This window comes from Vidua chalybeata, chromosome 10 (assembly GCF_026979565.1).
Source record: "Vidua chalybeata isolate OUT-0048 chromosome 10, bVidCha1 merged haplotype, whole genome shotgun sequence".
Lineage (NCBI taxonomy): Eukaryota > Metazoa > Chordata > Aves > Passeriformes > Viduidae > Vidua > Vidua chalybeata.
In genome coordinates, this window is record NC_071539.1 from 16,499,912 (window position 1) to 16,524,757 (window position 24,846).

Below are 24,846 nucleotides of genomic sequence, written 5' to 3' on the forward strand. Positions count from 1 at the left end.
TTGAAATGCCATTTAATTACTGAAGCTGCTGTGAAAGGCTGGTAAACACAGTTCTTGTACACAGGCAATCACTGGGACACAGAATGTTCTTCCAAAATCACCTTCTTGGTCATACAGGGCTGTGAGTGTGGCACATGAAGAAGGGGTGGATCAAAAGTCTCTACTGGGAAACCAAAGCCTACACTTCAGGCTATACTGTGCTAATCCCTGAACATGGAGTGCTGTCCCTGTCAGAACACCGTGTTACACCAGCCACTCTGTCTCACTTGTGACAGCCCCTAATCATAGTTTTGGCCAGGAGAGACAGACTAGAAATTTCTGGGACAATTCTCTACCCACAGAAACCGTGGGGAGTTAACTTGAAAGAACTCTGTTACAGCACTGCAGTGGTGTGACTTGGCACTAATGATAATCTCACCTGGTCTAGCTCAGTGTGAACCAGCATAAATCTGGTTTAAATGATTACATGATTTTCCATGCAAAAACCAATCTCACTAAGCACACAGTATTTCACCTTCTGTTACCCTGGCACAGCCCTGTGTCCAGGTGATTCTATCCCACCCAACCTGAAACAAAAATGGGGGCTTGCTGTTTCATAGAGGGAAGGAATGTATTTACAAAACAAAGCTGATGGTTGGCAGGCATGGATCTGCAGCTTTCAAGATCACACCAGCCATACATGTCCTTGACCCCAAAAAACCCTTATATTCTCTTTCTAGAGATAGTAAGTGACCTTGGAAGGACTGTGGCAATGGGTCATATCAAGCCAACGCCAGGTCCTTTCTTCTGTTTGCTCTTGAAACATTTTGTGTGATGATTCTGAACATACATGGTACTACTATTCCCCCATGTTATCAGAGACAGCATATTAACTCTGAGCTGATAACATGCAAGGGAAGAGAGAACATGGAAAATTTTGCCTAGGTTTAGCACTAGCTCTGATTTTCCAGCACACAAAAATTTAAAAGTCATTGTTGGGAAATCAAGCAAAGCAAACCAGCCTCCTGGCACATTTTGTTGAAGCAAAAGTAAACTAAAGTTCTGAGCTTCACACAACTCTGGGTCCAGCTTATCCAATTCCAGCAAAACTGCATGGCTTCATGCTGCATTTCTTCCTCTGAAAGTCAGTGTTGGTATTTCCTGGTGGTTTATTTCCTTCTTGTGCACCATAGAGATTTGACAGTGAAAACTTAGTTGCAGTGTGCATGCACAGCATGGGAGTTATCTCCCCCCAACAGTAGGTCCTGTTCTTCATCAGTTTATTCATAGGAAGCATTAGGAAGAATGTTAAAATGCTAAATTTTGAAGATTTACAGCAACATTTTTTTATGATAACCTTATACTTATGCTAATTGGAAACTACTTGGAGTATCATGCTGGTCTTATAGTACTACTACACATAATCCATTTTCGTTTTACAGCTTGGGAGGCACATTAGCTGGAGTTGACTGAACAGATTTTACTAGGTGATGAAGATGTCTTCCTCTAGACTCACCTTGGTTGCTTCTTCTCCTTGATGAATCTTTTCCTTTAAGTCACTTTAGGAAGCAGCACTACTGGGAAGCAGCAGGAATCCTCCTGCAAGAGATGAGGATTCATGTCAGGATGACACTGCTGAGGATTCACAGTACAAAACAGGTAACACTGTCTTCTCTTTTTTTTTTTTTTTTTTTTTTTTTTTTTATTATTATGTGGTCTCTTTGGATCAGGCTTCAAAGCTGACCCTCAGCTCTCATTTCTAGGTGTCCTGACTTGAGTCTGAAGCTCCTGAGTGGCTGGAGTTGGCTCCTCACTCCTTTACTTCACTCTAATTTTTCCTGCCCTACACATTCTCTACTCCACTCTGAAACAGGGACTTGAATCACAATTTCCTAGATGCTAGAGAGTGCCTTAGCCCCTAGCAAATAGGTTTGCAGTATTCCTTTGTCTGGTTCAGGGAATGGCTTGCTATTCAGAGCAGGGTAAGATGCCCTGGCAGGCAGAGAGCTTGGCTCTCAATCCAGGACTGCCAGTTACGAGGTGCTCTGGGCACTCTGCTGGTGAGGATGTTCTTGCTCTGACTGAGAAGAATCTGCCAATCATTCTGAAATCCTCTCCCATTGCAGCAGATGTGTTACTCCATGGGAAAGTTCACATCTGAGAAGCCTCTCAGAAAAAATACTGATGTGCCTAAAACCCTTCTCCATCCACTGACATCTCATTTCTTTCTACTCTCTTTGGTCCTTTTCTTGAAATTGAATCCTCTCGTGTTCTTGGGGAAACCTGCCTTTGGCAAAGACATTTAATGATCCAGAGTTTCTGATGCTGACCCTAAATCAGTTTTTGTAAATATTGCTGATAAGCTTTCTTACCTTCTCTTGGTGCTGCTCATTGCAAACGGGACAAGTTTTCTCTTTGGTTTTAAGAAAACACCTCTCTGATTTGCAAGTTAAACTATTTAAAAATAAAACTAAAAGCTTGATACATAGTGTCTTACAGAAGCCCTTAACTAGATCATGATTTTGCAATACTTTTATGAGAATTAATTTATAAATTTTTACATTGAAACTGCTGTTTTGCAGACAGAATATTGCCTAAAAAAGACACTGTTAATTTATGGTGGTGGGTAATGCCAATTCCTGCAGTCTGGTCCTAGTCTTCCTTTGAACATTTGTTAGGGAAAATATGTAAAATTGATTAAATTCTGAAGTGTAATAATAGCAGCAATATTATACTGTAATGAAGGTTATTTTGCATAACTTTAAAACATTTACAGAAGGCTCAACATTTGGTGCCTTAATACAGAAGTGTCTCCCCAGTAACAGTTAGTGGTTTGTGGTGCCTGCTGCAGTAGCTGCCACAGCTCTGAGGGTCTCAGTCCATGTTTGCCTTGCACAGGGCACCATGCAGTGCCCCCACCTCAGCTGGGGTCAGTCTCAGGGTGTTGGCTGAACAGCTCAGAGCTCAGCTGTGACAAGAGGACAAGCAGGGTGACAGTGTCCATGCTAATGTCTGCAGGAATTTGCACAGGGGGAACAGGGCAATGGTGAGAGCACAGAATAAATCAAAGTGTGAAAGCAACTGCAGTCAAATGTCACACCCAAGCACTCAGAGGCCTGGCATGCAGCTTGGAAATAGGTTAGGTTACCTGTCAGCCTGGCATTTTCTTTCTGTTGCTGGAGAATAATGTTATCTGAGGATAAAACCTAAGGAGCACAGATGGCTGTTATACACATCTGACCCTCTAAACCCTTGTCATAGCAAATTATTCCATTGACGTAAATGGGATTACTCCTATGTAAAAGATCTCAATTATATTATCTAATTCTTCCATTATTGAAGTTATCTGTTGAATACAGTTTTGTTGCTTTGTGTGTGTGTATGTCTATACATCTGTAATTAAATAACATTATCCATGGGACAAACTTTGTCATAGCCTAACAGTACTGCAGTCACAGACATTATGTAGGACCATAGGATATAAATTCTCACTTTAGGAGAAATTAGAAATGTTATTTCTGCACTTTCTAAAAAAAAAAATATAAACCCTTATTTGAGTTTGGAATTTTCTTTGCTTGAGAATCATCAGCCCAGAGTCCAACACCTGTCTAAAGTCTAATGCTTCCTTTTGTTAAAACATAGATATTGAGGACTTGTGGTTGTGGAACAGAAGAGTTTAAACTGTAAGCAAGAGTAAAACAGATTAAAATTTAGAATCAAGCCTTCTTTGTTTTTACCTATTGTAAATGATGTATTATGGTGCAAATCTCTCAGCATTTCTTGAAATACTGTTTGTTTAAATGTAAATAATTTTTTCAGCTGTTATTTCTGTTGTCAGACAAACCTCTGCATTCTGTGAATCTCTCATGAACAACGTCTTGCTCCATTCATTGCCTTAGGAAACAGTCCTGCTAGCTTCAGAAACATCAAAATAAGGTAAGTCGCCCTCAGATGAGAATCTGCAGCCAAGAAATTGACTCAATTGCTTAACTTTACCATGTACTTCACACTACCACTGTGCAGTTTGGTTAGAAAATGCTTCTCACTTCCTTTTGGCTACTTAGAATTGAAGCCAAACCCTTGGAAATCCTGTTTATCTAGGAAAAAAATATGAGAAAATATTGAATCCCTGCACTCTTTCAGTTTTGAGGGGAAAAAATTTACAATTTATGCATAAAAGCCATGCACTTCAGCTCTGAGCCTGGCAACTTTCAGTGGTTGTAGTGGTTAGGCATTATTTAGACTTTCTCATTTACAGTCTAGTCAACTATTTTTAATTTGAATATATCTTTTCCCCTGGAAAACCTGAAATATTGGAGAAGAAACTATGCCTGGCTTGGGGTTTGAAGCCCTGGGTCACACTGCCACCCTGAATTTTTAAATCATGCTGGCATTACTGGACCAGGTAGTGGCAGACTGGTTGCACAGAAACCTGCCATGGTTTTTGAAAACTGGATTCCCTCTAATTAAAAACACATTGTGAATTCTCTGAAAGGAAAAAAAAAAATCATAGCATGGCCGATTTCTATTATAGCTGTCACTGTCAAACCATGGATTCAGCTAACTGAACCATTTTTTATGAATAACATTTAGTTTGAATTCTGGCTATTTTAATTGAGTATTTTTTCATTATTTTACTGGAGATGGATTGCAATAAATCTGACCACAATGTTTCTGACCCAAAGTTTTTAAAAAACAGAGCCAAAGTGATGACCTGCAAATGTTTTGCTTATTTTTGTTCTATTTACTCCAGAATTCTCCTCCGGTAGGGACATACTTCTTCACTAAAGGGTGAAAAACATAATGGTGGTAGTCCTAGGTTCTCACACACAAAAGCTATGAACATGGAGCCATTTTCACAAATAACAGACCAGCCCAGAGCTCTTCTTAAAAAACAATGCAAAAAGACTTTATACAGCTGTTCCATGCAGAAAAAAGACAACTCATGTCATTTAATTTTTTTTCCCAGAAACATTTTTGCCTCTGCTATAACGGAGCATCACTGCCCATTATCTGAAGAAGCTAATCCATAGAAATTGTTTGGAGCTGATTTTCTGGAGTTCCACCTGAATCTCACTACACGTCCATGTGATTCATAATATTCCAGCCAGTAACTTGTCTGGTGACACCAGAGGAGAGCTCTGTAGGTCAAAATGACACCATAAATGTCAATATAGCAGTGCCAGTGAAGCACGGTACAAACAAGCTAATTCTGACATTCATTTTGGAAACTGGAATTTAATTCAGACATAAATGAGCTTGGTACAAATATTCATCTGAAGTCGCTTACATTTCTCATCTGCTGGCTAAAGCTTGCAAACAATAGGGGAAAGGTCTTGCTATACTGCTACAAATAAGTAAACAATCTTTTCTGCCAAGAAGACTCCAGTGTAAATGCAGAGTCAGGGAATAATTTTTCAACTAATTTATCCTGCATATGGATACTTGGACACTACAGATGCTACATAATCTCTATCTACAAATATTTCCCAAAGGACAAGAGAACTTCGATTGCACCTAGTTTATAATAAATCATTACCATGGACTGCTGCTAGCCCACATTAGAGAAGCACTGTGGACAGGGTGAGGTCTGGGTGAGAAGTCTGGCTCACCCTTAGGAGCACAATTCCCACCTGAGGTCAAAGCAAGGCAAGGTCAGAAGTTGGGAAGAGGACATGAAGAGGACACCCAGAGGATTATTACAACATTTTACCTGGCAGATGCCACCATATTTATTGATATGAAAATTTCCTCCCTCCATATCAGCCACTGAAACCTCCCTATGTGAAATTCTCTTTATTTTCAGCATAGCTCTATAAAATATTTTGTTAAACTCCTTAAGTTTTACTGTGTCTAGAATGTACATTCATTATTCAGGAGAAGTTATCGCTAAAGTCAATAGAATTTTAAAGTAATGAATGATGTGTTTATTGTAGCTGGCTGGCTGGAACACATTGCATTTTTATGAGAAATTTCTGTGGGCTACATATATATGTGTCCATATGTATGCACAGGTATGTATAAGTATGTATATGTATGTATAAGTATATATATGCATATTGTACATTTGTATATATATGTATTTTTGATTTTGATCTTCAAACTTATGATTTTGTATCAAATATTCCTGAAGAGAACACTAAAATCAATTAGCAATGGTACATCAAAATGCTAAAAAGGAGGGCCAAAGTCAAGTATCATTGAATTAACTTTCAGATAATCCTGAAATCCAGTGTCAAGCCAAATCTGGAAAGCATTTATAAAATAATGCAGGATATATTTAAAAAAAATTAAAAATTAAAGTTTCCTTATTTGTCTTTTAAAAAGACAAATGCAAATGTATTTTGCAATACATTTCCTACAGTTTTTATCAAATAACCAGAGCCAATATAAATATGAAGGAAATATGTCAATTTTAAAGGCATCTTTTGAAAGGGCAAACATTTTCAGTTTGGTTTTACTTTCACAGAGAAAAATTATATTCAATTCCATCAAGCCCTGTGTTTTCAAATATTTTGTGGTTTTGGCTTAATTCCAGAAAGGGGGAAATCTTCAAAGTTAAGGATCAAGCCTCCAATATGACAAAGTTGGCTAAAATTAAGGATGGTAACCTGTTGTGATAGACAGTAGGGAGGGAGTGATCTCTGACCCTGGATTTCCTTCCTTTTGCTCAAATCATAACAAACCTCAAACACAGATGAATTTCTTTTGCTATTGCAATAATATGTCTTTTTATTTTGGAAGCAAATAAAGTCTAGAATGTCTGCATATGTGTGTTGGTAATAAAATATTTCATACCTCTGAGATAGCTACAAAACCTGACTCCCCTTTCCTGGGGAACTGTTCTGGGTTCTTTGTGCCTACAGGGCCTTGCAAACACCCTTTTCTTCCCTTTGGATCATAATATCCAGTGACATGCAGTACAGTAGCATGTTGTTCTACCTCTAACAGGAGGTAGAACATTCTCTTTTATTTGAGAAAAGTCAAGGTCCACACATGGAAACATCATTGATAGATCCATTGATAGAGCTTGAGAAACTGGACAATGTTTTGGGCTTGAAGCCAATCACCCTTAGTGCAATTTCCTATAGCAAGGCAAGTCAGTGGACATGCAGAAAAGATTGAGGGCTGTGTGGAAACCACACATGTTGCTATATCTTATAGGTTAAAATTTTTCCATCTCCATCTGTTCCTTAAAGGAAAAGTTTGTGAGCATATTTTTTCCACAAAAAAAGTATCTGCTTTCTGTAGAAAATTAGAGCTATTCATCAGACAGCCAAACACCTGCAAGCCAAGTATTTCTGGCTGAAAGTATGGATCCTCTCAGGAGGATGGGAGTTTGGTGCTTCATTCCCATGCTCTCTGTGAGGGGCTCAAAAGTGCCACATTTTGAGTGTCTGAGCACACATGACAGCAGTGCTGCTGTGGAACAGAATTGGGGTGTGAGCTGATATCCCACTCCACTCCTGCAAGACTAGGATTTGCCTAGCAAGCCAGGGCAGTGGGGATGCTCAAGGACCTTGGGCTGGGAAAAAGCTCCAGGATCAGGTTAAGCAGACACAGATTCTGATACAGCACTGCAGAGAGCAGTCATATCTTCAAGTACCTAAACTTACCATTTGCATGTTCAATTTTTTTTTACTGTGAGTTTTCAGATGGAACCTTTGTTATTTTACTGTTATAAAATCAAATATTTTCAGATTTTCCAATTAAAAACAGATCAATAAGCTCAAATAGTTTTTGGAAAGTAATGGGCCTCACTCTGCTCCATTAAACTCAGAGACTTTAATTGGGCAGTAGATTACCAAGAACAGAAGCTTGGTAATGCTTGAATTTAGATTAGAAAGAAGTTTTTACAACAAAGGTGGTAAAACACTGGCACGGGTTGCCCAGAGGGGTGCCCCATCCCTGGAAACACTCAAGGTCAGCTTGGATGGGGCTCTGAGCAGCCTGGTTTGTTGGAGAGGTCTCTGTGTATTGCAGAGGGGTTGGAATAAATGGCTCTTAAAGGTCCCTTCCAGCCTAAACCACTCTCTGAGTCTATAGATATTTGTTAATGGTTCTAACAACTATTTTTTTTTTCAGAATTGCATTTTAATTTTGGTCAAACTGAGTTTTGAAATATAGTTGGCAAAATAAAATAATCAAGAAAAGTATTTTTTTTCAATCCAAAATATTTAGTTTTACTTCAAAAGAATGGCTTAATTTTTGGTTTTGGGTTGTTTCATATGTTTAAAAGCTTTTTCTTTCTCTTTTTAAAATTTAGAGCAATTTAAAAATGGACAGATTAAAAGCTTGTTTTGAAAGTTTTTGAAAGTGTTTTGGCAGTTCTAAAATGAACCGCTCCTTTTTGAAAGTACTAAAATGAAGCGCTTTGACATTTTAGATTTTTTCTGCATTGTTTCATCTGGGACTATTTGCTAAATTCCATTCAAATTCATGAAGAGTCTCACTAACCCTGAAATTCATTTGTGGGGTGTATTTATTATTTGTCAGACAGCAGTGGTTCATTAAACTCTGCATCAGTTTAACCTTAAATAATGGGAAAGAATTCTTAATTGGGCCTTGTTCATATACACTGTACAAGTGTACACATATATACACGTATATATTATAATTATTATAATTATATATTGTATATACATATACAAGTACCTTTCTCACTCCCCTTATAATTGCTGCCCTAAGGGGCACTCAGCTGTGCAGAGCCACATTTACCCCTCTGGGAGAAGAGGTGGCAAGACAGACCTCAGGCCCTGAGCTGGTGTTCTTCCTCCTCTCCACCCAGGAGAGTACTCCTCCTGGAGTACCCATACCATCACCCTTACAGCTCACACCAGGGTTTCTGTAGCCTCTTGCTAAACTCTGCCTTCCTCCCATCCAAGGAAGGCTCTTTGCTGTTCATGTCACTATATGTGGTCACTGCACTTCTTAGGCTTTATTACCTTCTTTCTCACCTTTGTAACGTTAGTAAGGATTGGCCTGTTTATACTCCAACTGGTTTAAATGTTTCTAAAAGCCATTCACCTGCAGTAGCAGTCAACAGCTGGCATGCCAACATTTTTTTCTTTTCTGGCTGCTCAGCTTCAGCAGGGCTATTCACAGCTTGCACTTTGCTAAGGTCGTTGGTATCACCCTTACACATTTCCTGTATTACATGAGGATCAGGTTCCAGTAGTTAACAAGTCGAAAAATATTCCTGGGGGAGGAGAGGAACTAGGTAGATAAGTGTGCTCCACATGTGCACTTTATTTTGGGAATTGCTGCCTTCGTCCAAGTGAGAAATAATTGTGATCAAACATGGGTCTGAAACGTGGTATTCCAGATCACACAGAAATGCCTTTGTACTCTGAATGTTCCAGTCCAGCAAGGCCAGAGTATGATGGGATGTCAACTGCTGGCCACTGCTCAGTGCCTGGATCTATAAAAATAGTCTCTGGGTCAAACTTTGCACTACTGTAATTGGGAATAGCTCCAGTAAAATCAGTATCTCCACATTTATTCTCTTGACATTTAAAGCCAGGTTTGGCCCACTATGTGGACAGAGTCCAACTGGAAACTAGGGCCAGCCTGACTTATGGAGAGGAGATGAGAACTGACTCTCCTGCAGTTAGTTAGCCTCAATCCTCACGTGTCTCCCAGATATAACTGTTCTGACCTCAGTGGAATTGATCCTAATTTATGCCACTGTAACTGAGATTGCAGTGTGCATTGTTTGAATTCTGTTGGGTGCGCCTTCTTCCAGATGGAAACTATTTGCAAACTATAACAGCCTCTTTCCTAACATTGAGGCTTGCCATATCTGAAATTTTTGGTGGGGCAGGGGAGTGGAGAAAAGGATATAATGCCAACTTTGTGCTTAGTGCTACCTAGTGACATTAAATTCTGCAGTGTTCTATTAAATTATCAGTGCCTAATTAGGGGATTAGAACACTTCTATCCTCTCATCCTAATTACAGAATGTGTTCCAAGATCACCCAAAAGAAGGGAGGAGGTAGCTTTAGGAAACTCAGAATGGCAATGTGGTGATTCTGTGCAGGCCTTTTTTCTTATATGGGTGTTCCTGCTAATTGATTTTTCTTGCATCTGCAGCTTCTGTTTTTTCCAGCTTTACATATGACATTGCTGAAGTGTTTGATGAATGGGATGCTGTGCAGCTGAAAGATCACACGTCTCAAATGGCTCACTTGGCATTCTCAGACTGAACTGACTGGCAGAGTTGCAGCTCTCTGACAAGGGGAATGGCTGCTTTTCTCTCAGAAGAGCAACTTTTAAATGCACCATAAAGGCAAGATATTAGACACACATATGAGTGTGTCTGTCTATATACACATATGTGTGTGTGGATATACGTGTTTCTGGAGTGAAAAGTCACTCTGTATTCCTGTAATTGCACTGGAAATGTTCAGTTTGTCAGTGTGACTTTTTTCCCTGATAGCAATGAAATTTGGCCAGGAGTCCTAGCATGCCATAAGAAATCAAGCCGTGACCACATTAAGAATGAATGGCAGGGCAAGGTTAAAGCCTGTAACACTATGCTGAGGTGATCTGTTGCAGAGTTAGAGGCTGAGGTGTGAGGCTGGGTCACATAACCATTTGCAAGTGAAGCACCAAATGAAGCTCAAAGCTGCTTTGACTATTTACTCTTTCAAGAGGCATTTAGTGAATATTTTTTATTTTGAAAGCATATTTAGAGAACTTCAGCTGCAGGGCTTGTAGCCAATCTTTAGAAATCAAACCAGAATATTTCTTAATTTTACCTACAAGTACACTCATGGCATATTCCTACTTGCTCTACTTTTCAATGATTTGAAAAGCTTTTCTATAAACTCATGTACAAAGAGACTGCTGAGAAGCATCTGATGAAGACAGAGATGTTCAGCTGCAGTGAAATAAAGCACTAGATCACCCAACCAGCAACAGGAATATGTTGGTGGATCTTTCCTGTGATCAGCGCTGGAGTTATTCTACAGAGCAGGAAGTTAGACATTCTCTTAAAGAAGAAAAAAGAGTGATGCCAGGGAATTGTTTGCACCACCTATAATCTGCCCTAAATCTGTCTCCTGAAATACTGAATTGAATACAGATGAAAAAAAACCAAAACAAAACAAAGACATTTTTGATTTTGAAGCCTTCTTATTAATTTGTCTTTGCCTTTTTTTTTTTTTTTTTAATTTTTGATTTATTTTGCTTACTAGACCCTTTAGCCCAAGAGGCACATTTGAATGCAGCTTTGAAGGGAATTTGGCTCACTACTGTAAGGCAGGCTAGGGAAGAGCCTGGTCTTAAAATAGACACAAAGCACAGTGCATGAATTGGCTTCCCAGATCCCACTGAAGCACAACCTGAACTTTGCCTTGTGGAGTAGCAAGCTTGAAGAGCACAATGAAATCTTTCACCAGAACCAGGGCTGCAAAGGATCTGCTGTGTCCCACCCTTTCACAGCAGCAAACAGGCTCTGGTGAAGGTCACCCACCTACACCAGCTTTGCCTCTGTCTAAGACTGCACACCTTTGTGTGGAGTCACTTATGAGTTATCTTTCTGTGAGGAGAGGACAATCTGGCTTTTTCATGCCTCAGTCGTTGGAAAACTATTCAAACTTCATTGGATATCACTAAAGCTGATAGAAAAATAACATTTTGTATTTGTAAGTTGTGGCTCTCACTTCAGGGTAAGGTCTGACTAGGATTGAGGTGTTTGGAAGATTTGTACTACAGCCTTATTTAATAATATAATCCAGAGCTGGATACTGGACATAGGTATGAGATTGATGGCAGCAGCCACTGCCCAGGGAAGTGCCACAGTTCAGCAGACTCCTCAGGGAGCTGTGGATTGTCCACAGGAAAACCATCTCCTCCTATAGTGCAGAGCATTACAGAATGCCAGTTCTTGCAAGATTTTCTGGATTAGCAGCACCGTGAAGACTTCCTGCATTCTAGAAAACTTAACATGCTGAGGATGTAAAAGGTCATTTAAGGACTGCCCCAGCATAGGCCCAGCCATATCTGCTTCATTTCTGATTGACATTAGTCCAGTCTGTTCTTAAAACCCTGGTGAGAGAGCATCTCCATAGCTTTGCAAAGAGCAAGCTGTGCCTGGGCTGGTTCTTAGCATTACAAAGCTTTTCCTAATAATGTCCAGTACAATTCTTTCTTGCTGCCAATTGTGCTGTTTTCACTTCTTTTCTGCCAAGCTAATTCCTTCATTTTATACCAGCCTTTTCTGTGTATGCAGACTGTTATCCCAGGTATCTCTTCTTCACAGTAATTATATCTAATTATTCAATCTTGCCTTTTAAGTTGTGTTTTCTAGATTTCTGGTTCTTCTCAGAGCTCCATCTAACAGCAATCTGTTTTGTCATTTAAAACTTTCTGGAATTCATGTGCTCAACCTGGAGCCTGGAACTTTAGATGCAGCCTTACCCTGGTTATGGGCTACGATGGCTTTTTCAGTCCCTCTTGCAGGGCTGCTTTCACCAGACATGTCAATGACTGCTTTCAACATTTAATTGTAAGTAGCTGAGGCTACTTATAATTACATGAATTACTTGATATAATTAAATTAATTACTTGAGGCTGAACTGATGCTAAGAGAAGCTAGACACTCATCTGACATAAAATTGATGCAGTGTCTCAATGTCTCTAAATAATCCTGACTTACATTATCTGAGCACAGTGAACAGGTTTACGAATGCCCTGGCATGACAACACCTGAGTCTCCTGAGCTGTTTCACTACAGGTGCTGCTTCTGCCAACTGCATCTCTGTCTCAATCTGAAGCTGCTTCCCTGTTGTGATGGACATAAACCCCCAGTGCATGAATGATGCATGTTTTCATAATTAATACCAATTGTTTAACCAGAAGTGTTTCCTGCATTAAGTGTTAAAATCATATTGCATCCAGAAAAAAAACCCACTGCTGTGTTTTTCTGGTTTATGGATACTAGTGTTTAAAACTCTAATCAAAATATTATAATTAATGATATAAATTCTGTTAAAATGTACAAGCAGTGTGTTATATTCAAAATGCCATCAGCTCTGAGCAACTCCAAAATTGGGAAACATGTTTGATTTAAGGCATCACAAAATGATCATAATGTTATTGCAATTAACAATGTAATTAAGATTTACAGGTTGCATAATTCATTTCACATGTATAACAATTGAAGTTTAATTAATAAAACTTAAGTGTGCTAATTACCAATATTTTCAGAATCAAAAATGTTTCAACAATGAAATTTGGATACTATATTTTTCTTTTCTTACCGTTGTTTGATGGACTGTTATTCTGCTTCCATATTTTCAGATTTCCAGATCTTCTTTTTGGTTGTGCTTTACTGTAGGGGAAAAGAATGAAGTTTTTAAAAATTGCAGATCTTTAGCCGATAAACCATATTATTCCATTTTAAATTGTTCTTCTTTTACCCACAGTAGCCATTGTACTTGCTGCTGCATGTTCTTATCTACATTTTGGCCATATATTAATTTAAGTCATTGTATAGTAGAAAGAGCATGTTATATGCATGGTTTTCTAAGATTGAACAGATTTGGAGACTGCTGTAGTCTCATTTATGACAGTGTAACTTAGTTGGAGGCTCAGCTGAAGCCTTTCCAAATGGAATGGATCAAGCAATAATTCTTATTAGAATATGTTTTATTAAAATCAGGCAACACCCTTTTCTGTTACTGTTACTGAACATGTAGCAATAGCATGAAGCAGTAGAACTCCATTGTTTTAATGATTTTCCAGTCTTATTTAAGTGTATTGGTAGATCTCCTACGTTGATATTTTGATGAAAGAAGACAGATTTGATAGATACTTACTCACAAGAGAGATTAAAGGGCTTAGAATTTGATCCCTGTCTGATTAGGTGACAGGGTAGATCCTTCCATGTAATCAAAACAGGTGAGAGATGGCAGTGATTATTGTAACTGCTCCATGGTCTCTCCTACTGCTGTACCCAAAGTCCTTCAGTTAGAATCACTCTTCGGAGCATTGTTACTGCTTTGCACTGGCTTTGTTGCTAATACTCAATGCAAGAAAACAACACTGCAGGTGTCTTTCAATTTACTCTTTGTCATGGAACTTTTGCAGGTCACACCTCACTGTGTGAGCAGTCTGAGGAACTGCTGGGAAAATAGATATTTTTATTTTTGTTGTTGAAGGAGTCCTTAATGCATAAAAGGGCACAGCTTATGGGATTGGGCTGTCAGACAGCAGCTCATGACTTGCATTATGTTATAGTGACAATGTCTTGGCAAATAAGATGCTGACAAATTGTTTTGCAATGAAAACATAAACTATACAGAATATTGTGCAAGGCAGACAATATAAGGAGACACCCTCCAGTCTCCAAGGACTTCCTTGTTTTATTACTTACCATATTTTTTCTAATATCTGTGCTGATGCAGTGTCTCATTTGGGAAGCAGGATTGTTTTCCCTTCTGCCTCATGCAAAGCCCCCATCAAGACTCTGAGCCCAACACCACTTGTGGTTGTCAGGTGATGCAAAGGGAGCCCAGACTGCTTTGTTACAGAGGCCAGGAGCTTTTGTAGGGGCTAACATCAGAGACTGAAAGATTCTAGGTGTTCAAAGAGGTAATTCAAAGAAGATTCTGGTTAGACCTTAGGTCTTTAGAAGTGCAGGTGGATACATTTTATTTGGATGTTATGGAATACTCATCCTGGTCTTAACAAAAACCTAAAATTAAGAATAATAAATAAAATAAAATCTCCTACAAAACCTCACCATCATTAAGTTAAAAGCAAAGGCAACATGCAAATTTGATTCACTGCTGATGATCCAGAGGGTCTTTGCAGACCCTTCCACTACTGCTTTTGGGGTCAGATCTTGAACTGGTCCTGAATTCCTCACTTTTGGGTGAGCTCAGCATGGTTCATTGGTACGGATTTGTCTTTGCCTTCCTTTGGTAGGAGTGGGGATCTAATTACTTTACAGTCCTGATACTCAACAATGCTCTGTCAATCTTGTGTTTATCAAAATTTCAGACAAAGTGATGTTTTTAAAATATGCTTAGAGATAGACTAAAAACACTAATTATTAGATATGGCTGAGCTTCAGAGTTCAGCCATTCTGGAAAGATGTTTTTAAAGAGATTAGGTATGTGGCTCCAGTTTACTGTGCAGAGAAAGAATTGTTTCAATTTCTGTCTTTCAAAAACAAGCAGAAAACAGGGAGAATATATTTTCCTTAGCTTGTTAAAATTAAATAAGCTTTCCACTAAGGTAACATATGGAAAACACTGATTCCAAAGGAAAAAAATAAATCTAGAAAGGTCTGAATTAGTGAAAAGGGAGATAAAAGATGAAAGGAGCCTATAAATAAATGTTATAATAGAAATCACAGTAACATAACACTATCCTTTCTGTCATATTTTTATGCTCTAATGAAGCCCTATGACATATTTCTATGGCCCCCTCTTGGATGAGTTCTTCAGTATTCCCTGCTGCAATAAGCAGTCATCTGAAATACCTGTGGGACTGGTCTCTCCCAAGACACCCAGTGTGGATTGTTCCCTAACTACTGATTTCTACCATTTCTATGGCACAAAGGATTCTGTGTTTTGACAGGGAAATCCTTATAACTCTAAAAATGAATTAAGTATTCATCCAATCATAAAATGACATCATGAGAGCAGCTCTTTCGCTGATGTGGTGACTATAGAGTTGCTTGACATTATTCTGCTAACACAATTTGACTGGATATATGTTTTGACATCCAGACAACAGGGACACTGATGGAAACTGATGGACCCAATGTCAAAAGAAGAAAAGCTGGCTGCAGGAGGACACCCAGAAAATTAATGGGTGGATTGTAAAAAAGCCCTTTCCCAAAGGGCAAAGTCAATAAAGTGAGGACTGAATAAAACCCCTAAAAAACGGAAAGAAAAGGCACAGACAAAGCAATTCTTATAAAAATAGCAACGACATACTGAGGGGAGTTCTGGAGCTCAGTAGATGCAGGCTGAGAAATAGTTAATATGAACCTGAGTAGGTGACATTCAATATTCATATTTTTGTCTCTGCCACAGCCTTCAAAAATAACTATGTTGATACTGTAGAGAACTCCCTTATTAAGCATCTTTTATCTTGTTCACACTTTTTGTCTTTTCCATAATTTCCACCATAAATATGTTCTAGAATACTGTGAACAAAATGCCGTCCCCAGGAGAACTGGCATTTTTAGACATTTTTTGGGGGGATACTTCAATTTAGAAGCCAAGACCTTTTCTTCCATCAAGAGCCTTTGTAAGCAGTTCTGCATGCACATTTATAAAGTGTATTTATATATAATATTCAAAATCTCTAAGATTAAAAAAAATGTCCAGTTTTGGAATCAGCCAGAAGCATACTCCTTCACATATTTTGCCCATTCTGAACTGAGCATTTGTATCTATCACAGATTGGTCACTTTTCCCTGTCATCGAGTGACGTATGTCATAGGTAAAGGACTTGTGACAGGGCTCAAGGCAGCACTGTGTTAAATAATGCAGTGCAAAAAATCCAGTATTTGCACAGTCAACAAACTCCTCTTCTCCAAGTAAATGATAACATTTACATATTTTGCCTCCTGCTGACGTCATGTCTCCCTTTGCACTGACTCCAGTATCAGACTATTTCTAAAGCCAGTCAGAGAGATTTCATTATTCTGATTTTTGGAGTAGTCTCTGAAATCCCTGAGCAGCAGATTTTGGAAACTGTGAGACTGGTATAGCTAATATAATTAAATATTTACTGTTCTCTTATATTCTTCTGTAGGCCTCCAGTGATAGCCACTGTGTCATACAGGACACATATTTGCAAAATGGACTTTTGACTTGCTCTAGAATGGCCATTCCTATTGTTCTGTGCAAAAAATCACACCAAACCAAAACAACCCTACAAAGAAGCCTCAATCAGTTATCCAAAATACTAAATAACAAGAAACAATTCTATTACCAAGAAATTATTCTCAGATCAAAATACTGAAAATCAATAAAAAGGAAAAAATAAGTTTTGTGAGAGTAACTTGGCTTCACTTTCTGTAGTTCTTGGCTAGAACATTTCCATTGATAGAGTTGCTAAGTGCATTCTATTTACAAATATAAACACTTGATTTTGATCAGCAAAAATGCATCAGCACACTTGAACAGTGTCAATGATGACATAATTACACTCACAATTTCCTCTCTGTAATGATTTTTAAATGTCAGCAGTCATTTTTTGTCTAATTGTAGCCTGCATGTCAGCACTTCCTCTTAAAACAGCATGTTCCTCTCTGCTGGAATTTCACACCTCTCCACTCACTCACTCACTTCACCAGTGAAGATAATGAAGATGATAAAGGGCTCCAGGGTATTTTCACTCCTGTGCTGCTTTACCATTTAATATCAAGCAGACAGAATGAGGACTTTTTTTTTTTTTTTTTAAGTAGAGAGTTTGATCAGTTAAACTATAAATAATTATTTGATTTTAATGAACAAATCAAAAAGTAGTTTTCATTTTTCAGACCCCCTGCTGGCGCTTTGCTAATAACCTGTTAAAAAGCTGGGGCTTGTGATAAAAACATTCTCACACATGGAGACCTGAACTTACTCACTGGAGGAGAAGGCTGACCCTGCAGTGCCAGCCCTTGATCATTTCATTGTTTAACACAGTGCAAAGCAGGTGAGCTTGCTCTTCAAAGGCAGCCTAGAACTGAGTTTATGACCTAGAAAGTGACATTTCAAATGCTGTTTTGCATGGCTCCAGGCCCCAGAGCCCACAGCATAACAAATAGGAGCTCCTCAGAGCTCTCTTCCTCCTCCCACAGACCACACCATCAAGGGTATGGAAGTGGATCTCCTGTGCAACCAACTGGAAGCTCTGCACTGGGGTTAGCAGCAAACATTTTCCACTCACCTGAACATACCCTGGAATTGGAAACAGGGGCCAAGAAAGCCTCCTTCAATCCAATTTGCTTACAACTCATCTTCAGCTCTCTGATGATTAACTGTAGGGTTTAGGAGATAAAGCTTATAATTTACTGGCCCATTTAGTATCAGAACAGGTGAACAGCCAGAAAGAATTCACAGTGTGAAATCAAATAATGAAATAAGTTTGAGATGTCTGATTAAAAAAAATATAGGATTGAGTATTTCTAATTACAAATACACACATATAATGACATATCAACTAGTTATTTGTCTAAATAGGTCCCTGAAATCTAGAAGAATGAGAAAAGAATAAATTGAATAAACACAGGTGAGGGGGTGGGAGTGTGTTTTCTACAGCCCATGATACCATTCATTATGTCCCTCTGTGACATTGCCATAACATGTGACTCCTACATACCCAAATGTCTGTGTACACACAGGTGTGTGGGGACCGTGCACAGATTTGTACAACACAAGTGCAAACCTGGCTCTCTTTGTGGTTTATTCTGCTTTTTGTGCCCTACACTTTGAACTTTCTTTTTTTGGCTAAATTGGTGCCTCAGAAATCTTCTGGAGCTCTTGGAAAGGGCAGGATTTTTTTAACAACTGCATCCTATGCACTTATGAGATGTGTGGATGCATAGAGACAATCTGAAAAGAGATGATTCTGCACCCTACTGCAGAGGGATGTCCCCAAGGAAACAAAGCAAACCAGAGACACCAATCAAGAGCAAAATAAACCAGTCTTTGAGCACTCCTAGGAGAATATGAGTGCTCAAGACAGAGGAAGACCTGCCATGAGGAACACAGTGTGTGCAGCTAGCTTGCCTGTGCCCACTCTTGAGAGAACAGGAGTCAAAATCTAAAAATAATAAAAGCTGAAAGACTGTGTATGAGATTAACCTAGAACACAGAGATACTGCTCTAGAACTTTCTTTCTCCCCTACCCCTTTCTCTCCCAATTTTATAACAAAGAGAAAGTTCCTTTAAAAGTTTTAAAATAACAGGGCGACAGCAGGCAATACTTAAATTAGTTTTAAATTGGATGTAATATGCTCTTAGGCATACTGGAGTGTTACCACAAAGCTACCTGTCAGCAGGCTCCACTTCTGTGCACTGCACCACAGAAATTATCGACACCTCCTTGCCAGGTTGCTCAGCTAAAGGTAAATTGAGAAAAGGTAAAGCAAGATGAGAGCAATTTCTGTAGTCCTCTGCAGATCCAGGTGGCTTGCTGGAGGCCATGAAAAGGTTTTTCTTAAGGCTAATAAGGTAAAAAGGCTACTCTGAAGAGCAGGTTCTTCTGCTTCCATAGAAAAGCAAAAAGCATTTACCAGTCAGTTTGTCTCTTTGAGATTGTCTCTTTGAGACTGACAATCAAACCCCACACAGAGCTGAGCTAATGCTCAATTGCCCTGGACAGGAGGTGATTTTTGTTTGCTTGGGTTTTTGTTTGGTTTTGGTTCTGGGTTTTTTGTTTGTTTTTATTTTGTTTTGTTTATTTTTTGTGGGTTTTTTTTGTTTGTTTTTTTTTTTGTGTTTTTTTTTGTTTGTTTGTTTTTGTGTTTTTTTTGTTTTTTTTTTTGTTTTCTTTCTTTTTAGTTTATTGCGGAGTCTCTCTTTCAGCTGGAGCTGAAACCCCAGCTTTTTAATGAACTAACAAAGGCAAATTTCATATTACACCCATCCACCCCCAACATTTGAACATAAGGAAATTTGCAAAGGGAAAGGGGAAATGGAGTTTTATGTTTCAATGGAACAAAAGTATTGGAATATTGATGTTGCACATAGGAATTGAGCTTATGTTTTACATTACAGTCAAGCATTCCTGTAGCTTCAGACAAATAAATAAAGGCTGCTGAGAGAATGACACGCTGTTCAGTTAGTGTCTAACAGTGGTAGGTTTGGCCTGCAGGGGCACAGAAACATTCCCCATACTACCTGAAATGGGTTTATAGCCTTGCAAAAGAAGAATGTCACGGCTTGTGCAGCTTGGCAGATTATTCATGACTCAGTCACTGCATACAGAGCATTGGCTTCTGCTGCATCTGAGGGTGCTTGACATCTCTTAAAGTCATGCCAAAAGTACTGCAAGTTGGCCTTTCAGAAAACAAGGCACATTAAGTTAGAGACCACGTCTGAAAACTTCAGTTGATTTGCTTCACATGAACTTGAATTGAACCTCAACCTTACAAAACAAGGCATATTAAAACATAAAAACAGCTGAATGGTAACCATGACAACACTACTTCCAAAAAACCCATAGGTATAGCCAACATTTATATATATACACTGCAAGGGATAATGCATTCTTTTGTACACTTATTAATACCAGTTCAAGCTGTGTGCATGGCTTTTCTTCAGCAAAACTGTAAGTTACACAGGAATTTCCAGATATTAATTTACCTTTGATGTTTTTTGCGACTCTGATAAGGCCCATGCAAAATGAAATTAGTCAAAATGTTCCAAGTTTTAGGCTTGTGTGCAATATGGTCTCAAAATATTGCTTCAATTTTAAAAGTCTGTCTTGTGGCAAAATCTGTGCTGCAACTATGTGCGGCATTCCACTGAGCCATAATATTAATTATAACATTTTAATTTCTTTTATTTTTTAATTGTGACAAAAAGAGTGACTTTTTTAATAGCTGTATTTTAGGAAGATGAATGCTATTTTTTTTAATAGATTATTATGTTAAATGAACCTTTATTCCATCTAGATGTCTGCTATTTTTCAGTCTTTGAACTAAAGGACGATTCTTTAATTTGGGCTCTTGTCAGCACTGATGTAAAGTGCTTTATGTCTCATTTTTATAACCCATTTCATCCCAAATGGGGTGCATTTTTAATCCCTTTTTCTCTAGCTAAATAGAGGAATACAGCCCTTTCCATCAGTTTGGAGAGGAATATATTTCGTTTATTTTGAAATACCTGCCAAGGGACATTTTCGTAAATGAGTATTTTCTAATCTGTAATTAGTATCACAAATACTTTTGCTGCCTGCACATTCTTCCAGTGAAAGGTTGTATAGAGCAGTCACTGCATTCTGCATGTCCTGTGGGAGTGTGTGAGGAGCTACACACTCCCCTTTCACACAGTGAACAAAAGCTAAACTCTTGCCTTCTTTTATTTCTTTCTTTTCCTTAGGTCTGAAATGCTAAAACTGTAAGTGCAGTCCTGAGGGCTGAATACCGATGCTCAGACCTTCTTGGGTGGTATCAGGGTAAGGCTGTGATTCATCTGCCGTCTCTTTTTTTGCAATTACATTGCTTTTCTGACCTGTTATATATTTACTTCATAGCATAGATACAGTGTTTACTACTTCTTTGGGGACATAATGAATTGCAAACACAATGTCCTTTGCCCCAGCAAGACTAGAGCATAAATAGTTCAGTTGCTATCAACCAGGAACACTAAACATATGTAATTCCTTATGTATTTTTATATGTATATATATTTTTATAGCTATATAAGATGTAGAAAATTGACAATGTCCAAATTTAACCCATTAACAAGTTGGGCACCTGTCTTTGGCATCAGCCACTTCTATTACACAGTACACAGAATCAATAGCAAAGGCAGCCTTAGAGTGCAAAAGTCTCTACTCTTGTACTGTTAATGCATATCATTCTTAGCTCATCTGTGACAAGCTATGTTAAAATTTTGCTAACTAGAACTGCAATCATACCTTTTAATCCACTCTGTGCTTTGGAAATTAGACCTGGCTTGCTTCTGGGCTGTCCTTAATAGCTGTGCCTGCAGTCTCAGAACAGTGATTTCAGTGAGGTTTATCCATCCTGCAGGGAGAAACCTTAAATATAACCTGGTGTTTAATTTGTCTTGACTTTCCCTGTTGGCTTCTCCCAGGCTAAAGCCAGAGTGTAAGCTGACACATAAGGAGTATGGATAAAATGGGTGCCAGGATTTGACTGTAAACTGCTGCCCAAATTAGCACAATGGTATAGTTACTATTAAAACAAATTGCTCAGTGTTGTAAAGAGACCTCCAAAAGCTGAATTTGTAAAGCTCTGATGGTCTTAAGCACAGGGATCTACTTCTTGCCTTTTCAAAATACAGAGCTTGAGAATAAAAATGTTCATTGCCCTTTTCACTTGCCTGTTTCAGGGTTCACGTAGTTTATATTTAATTAATTTGCAGATGAAAGGTCTGGTATGTAAGCACCAGTTATGAGTGACAGCTGCAGTGACAGTGGCATCCACCTCCTGTTGAGATTTTTTGGCCTAAGCTTTCCTTAGTGTGTGGAACCTTGTTCTCCTCTAGGGTCAGTAGGAATATGTGATCCAAAACATCCCATCTCCATCTGGATGTTCCCCTCCTTTCTTCATCCAGCTCTTTTTGCATGAATGCTACTGCATGAAAGGTGCCACAAGACAGTGCTAAGGGCACAAATTAAACTCATTAATTGTTCTAGGAGTTAGAAATGAAAGAACAGTGACACCCTGGAGGCATTAAGGACAGAAGAATTATGGCATAAGCAACAAAATCTGTCAATCCTCTCGGTGCAACTCTCTGTTTTTTCATTCATCCTGGGTGCTGCTCTTAGGATATGAGCTCCCACCATGACAGCAGCCCATGCCCACTGCTGGCACCATGTCCCCTGCCATCAGCTTCTGTGACTAATGCCCACTCAGGCTGCTGGGCAGGCAGAAGTCCAGCCTGGAATCAGCCATAGCACTGCTGCATCTTTGGGTGTAACATGCACTAAATGAAATGGCAAGCAATGCCCTTCCATAGCTATACAGGGCCATCCTTTGTTCTTTAATGCAGTTGGCCAAGAAAACTCAACAGTGAGAGCAAGGTTAGCTGGGATTGATGTTGCTGTGATGCTGTAAAATCTTTAGTGAAATGGAGTTTGTAGCTGCTAATACTCCCCCTCTCCTCCCAGGCAAGTTAACACCACCCCACTGCAGAGGCTGTGCTGAGTTACCAGCCCAGCTGTGTGGGGCATCACCATGCAAGGCTCTGTGCTGGGCTGTGCTGCTCACCAACCTGTCTGGGGCCTACTCCAGTGGGGCTTGTGCAAAAATCCCAGATCTCTGCAGTAAGATTTAAATTCTGGTTTGTAGAGAAAATGGAGGAATGTTCTGTCTCACAGTCCGCTGTGAGAAATTACTGCTTCCCCAAATGATTCAGGTCTTTAGGAGACAATCAACAAATTGACTATTTCTCCTGTAAACAGGAAAAACACATCCCTTACTGCTGCAGAGGTTCCTAAATGAGGCACAGCTGGATGGCTGCCAGTAAAGCCTTAGTATAGTAGTTGGCTGGGGAGCAAGGATGCCCTGGCAACCACATGTTTGTTAGTGAGGATGCTGTGTAACTTTTAACAAATGGTTGTGAGCTAAGGCTGGGGGTGGGGGTGTGGTGAGGAGGGAGGTCTCCTTCCCAGAGATTTACACAGGAGCTGCTACAGAGAAGGTAAGCACTCTCCATGGAAAGCAGTGCTGGAACAATGGAACCTTAGGTTCTTAAGGCTAAAGAGCCTTCATTTTGTAGGTGTACTTAATTCTTTCTTATATCTTCTTGAAGCTACAAATGTGGCAAGGTGTCTCATCACCACAGGGCAGATCCAAGGGAAGATTACACAGGCTCCTTTTGAAAATAACAAAAATTAAAGCTTACAGAGAAAAAGGGTGAAAAAGCTGGCTTATGAACTGTGATTGGTTTGGGCTGCACTAACATATACTTGATCCCTGATTTTCTTTTGTAACTTCAATCTCTTCCTTTGTGTAAGTAAGTGTGGATCAGTACACTACTAGTTAAGGAATAATTATAATTTTGACATAGGTACTGATGGTTTTTCTTGCTCTCCTAAAAAGCTAGGTCAGGTCCCTTCTTGTATACTGAGAAAGAAAGGTAAGTTCTTTTCAGATAATTGCTACACATCATTTGTTGATGTCAGCCTGGGGCAAAGATTTCCAGGGTAAAGGTTTTCATGCTTTCATAAATCTAAACTTCTGAGGAAGACAATAGTGCAAAGACAAGTCTCTTAAATAAATCTGCAGAGTACCATAACAGTTGCAGCTATTAACTGAGGCCTTGCAAGCATGTTCATTAATTCTGTCTACTAATGACAGCCCAAAACCTACAGCAGCTTTTTGTGAGGGCAGGTGAGTTCTGGTGACCTTGCACAAGTATTCACTGGGTGGTTCCTCTTCCAAACCTGTGCACAACAGGAATGGTCACTGCTGAGGAACAGATGTGTTTAATGTCACAGAGAGCTCCAGTTCATTGAGCTGGGGAGCAAACTCAGGGGCATAGCTCATGTATTTCACAAAGATGGTGTAAATCTTATTATTTGATAGTATTAGTTAATATTTACAAAGTATTTTAAATTCCCAGAGAAATCATTATAAACTTGTTGTAGACATTATTATTCCTATTACTGTCAGGAACAATATTGTGTTTTATAATCTACACAAATGCTAATATTGTTTTGTTTCTTAAGAGTACTTATGTGCTTTATAAAATGTCGTGTATTGTTCTCTGTGTCCTCTGATCCATGGTAATTTCATAATGATATGAAACATTGACATTTGGGGATTGGTTTTTACTGTCTTTTTTTCATACAGACTTCCATGGAGGGTTTGCTAATGGTATATGTGTGTGTTTGAATTAAACCCTTTAATGCTAGGGGAGGAGATCAGTTTGACACGGAATTCAGCAGCTGTTGTTTCTTTAAAGAGAAAAGGCCTGCTGGATTTAAGTGTGTTTGAGTATATCTGGTTGACTGAACAGTTTCCTCAAGGAAGTATTCATTCAGTCAATGTCCTGAAGGGTTAAGAAAACAGAAACCCATAGTGTTACTGAGTTGTTGTTATGTACGTTGCCAAGGGAACAGTAACTGGAATGTTTAAATGTGTTGTTTCTCCCCAAACCCACAGGAGTGGAGCTTGAGTGTCTTGGTGTGCCCTAATCCTCAAAATTAGTTTCT

At 39.0% G+C, this 24,846-nt stretch overlaps 1 long non-coding RNA gene across 1 annotated transcript in view; it reads right to left on the reverse strand.

Moving 5' to 3' along the window:
• Positions 1-1,494: 1,494 nt before the first annotated feature.
• Positions 1,495-24,846, reverse strand: part of LOC128793051 (uncharacterized) — a 111,347-nt gene continuing 87,995 nt past the window's right edge. The window contains exons 6-8 of the long non-coding RNA XR_008432647.1: positions 21,580-21,688; positions 13,245-13,315; positions 1,495-1,578 (exon numbers count right to left, since the gene is read on the reverse strand). This is a non-coding gene — a long non-coding RNA (uncharacterized LOC128793051). The remainder of the gene's footprint in view (positions 1,579-13,244; positions 13,316-21,579; positions 21,689-24,846) is intronic.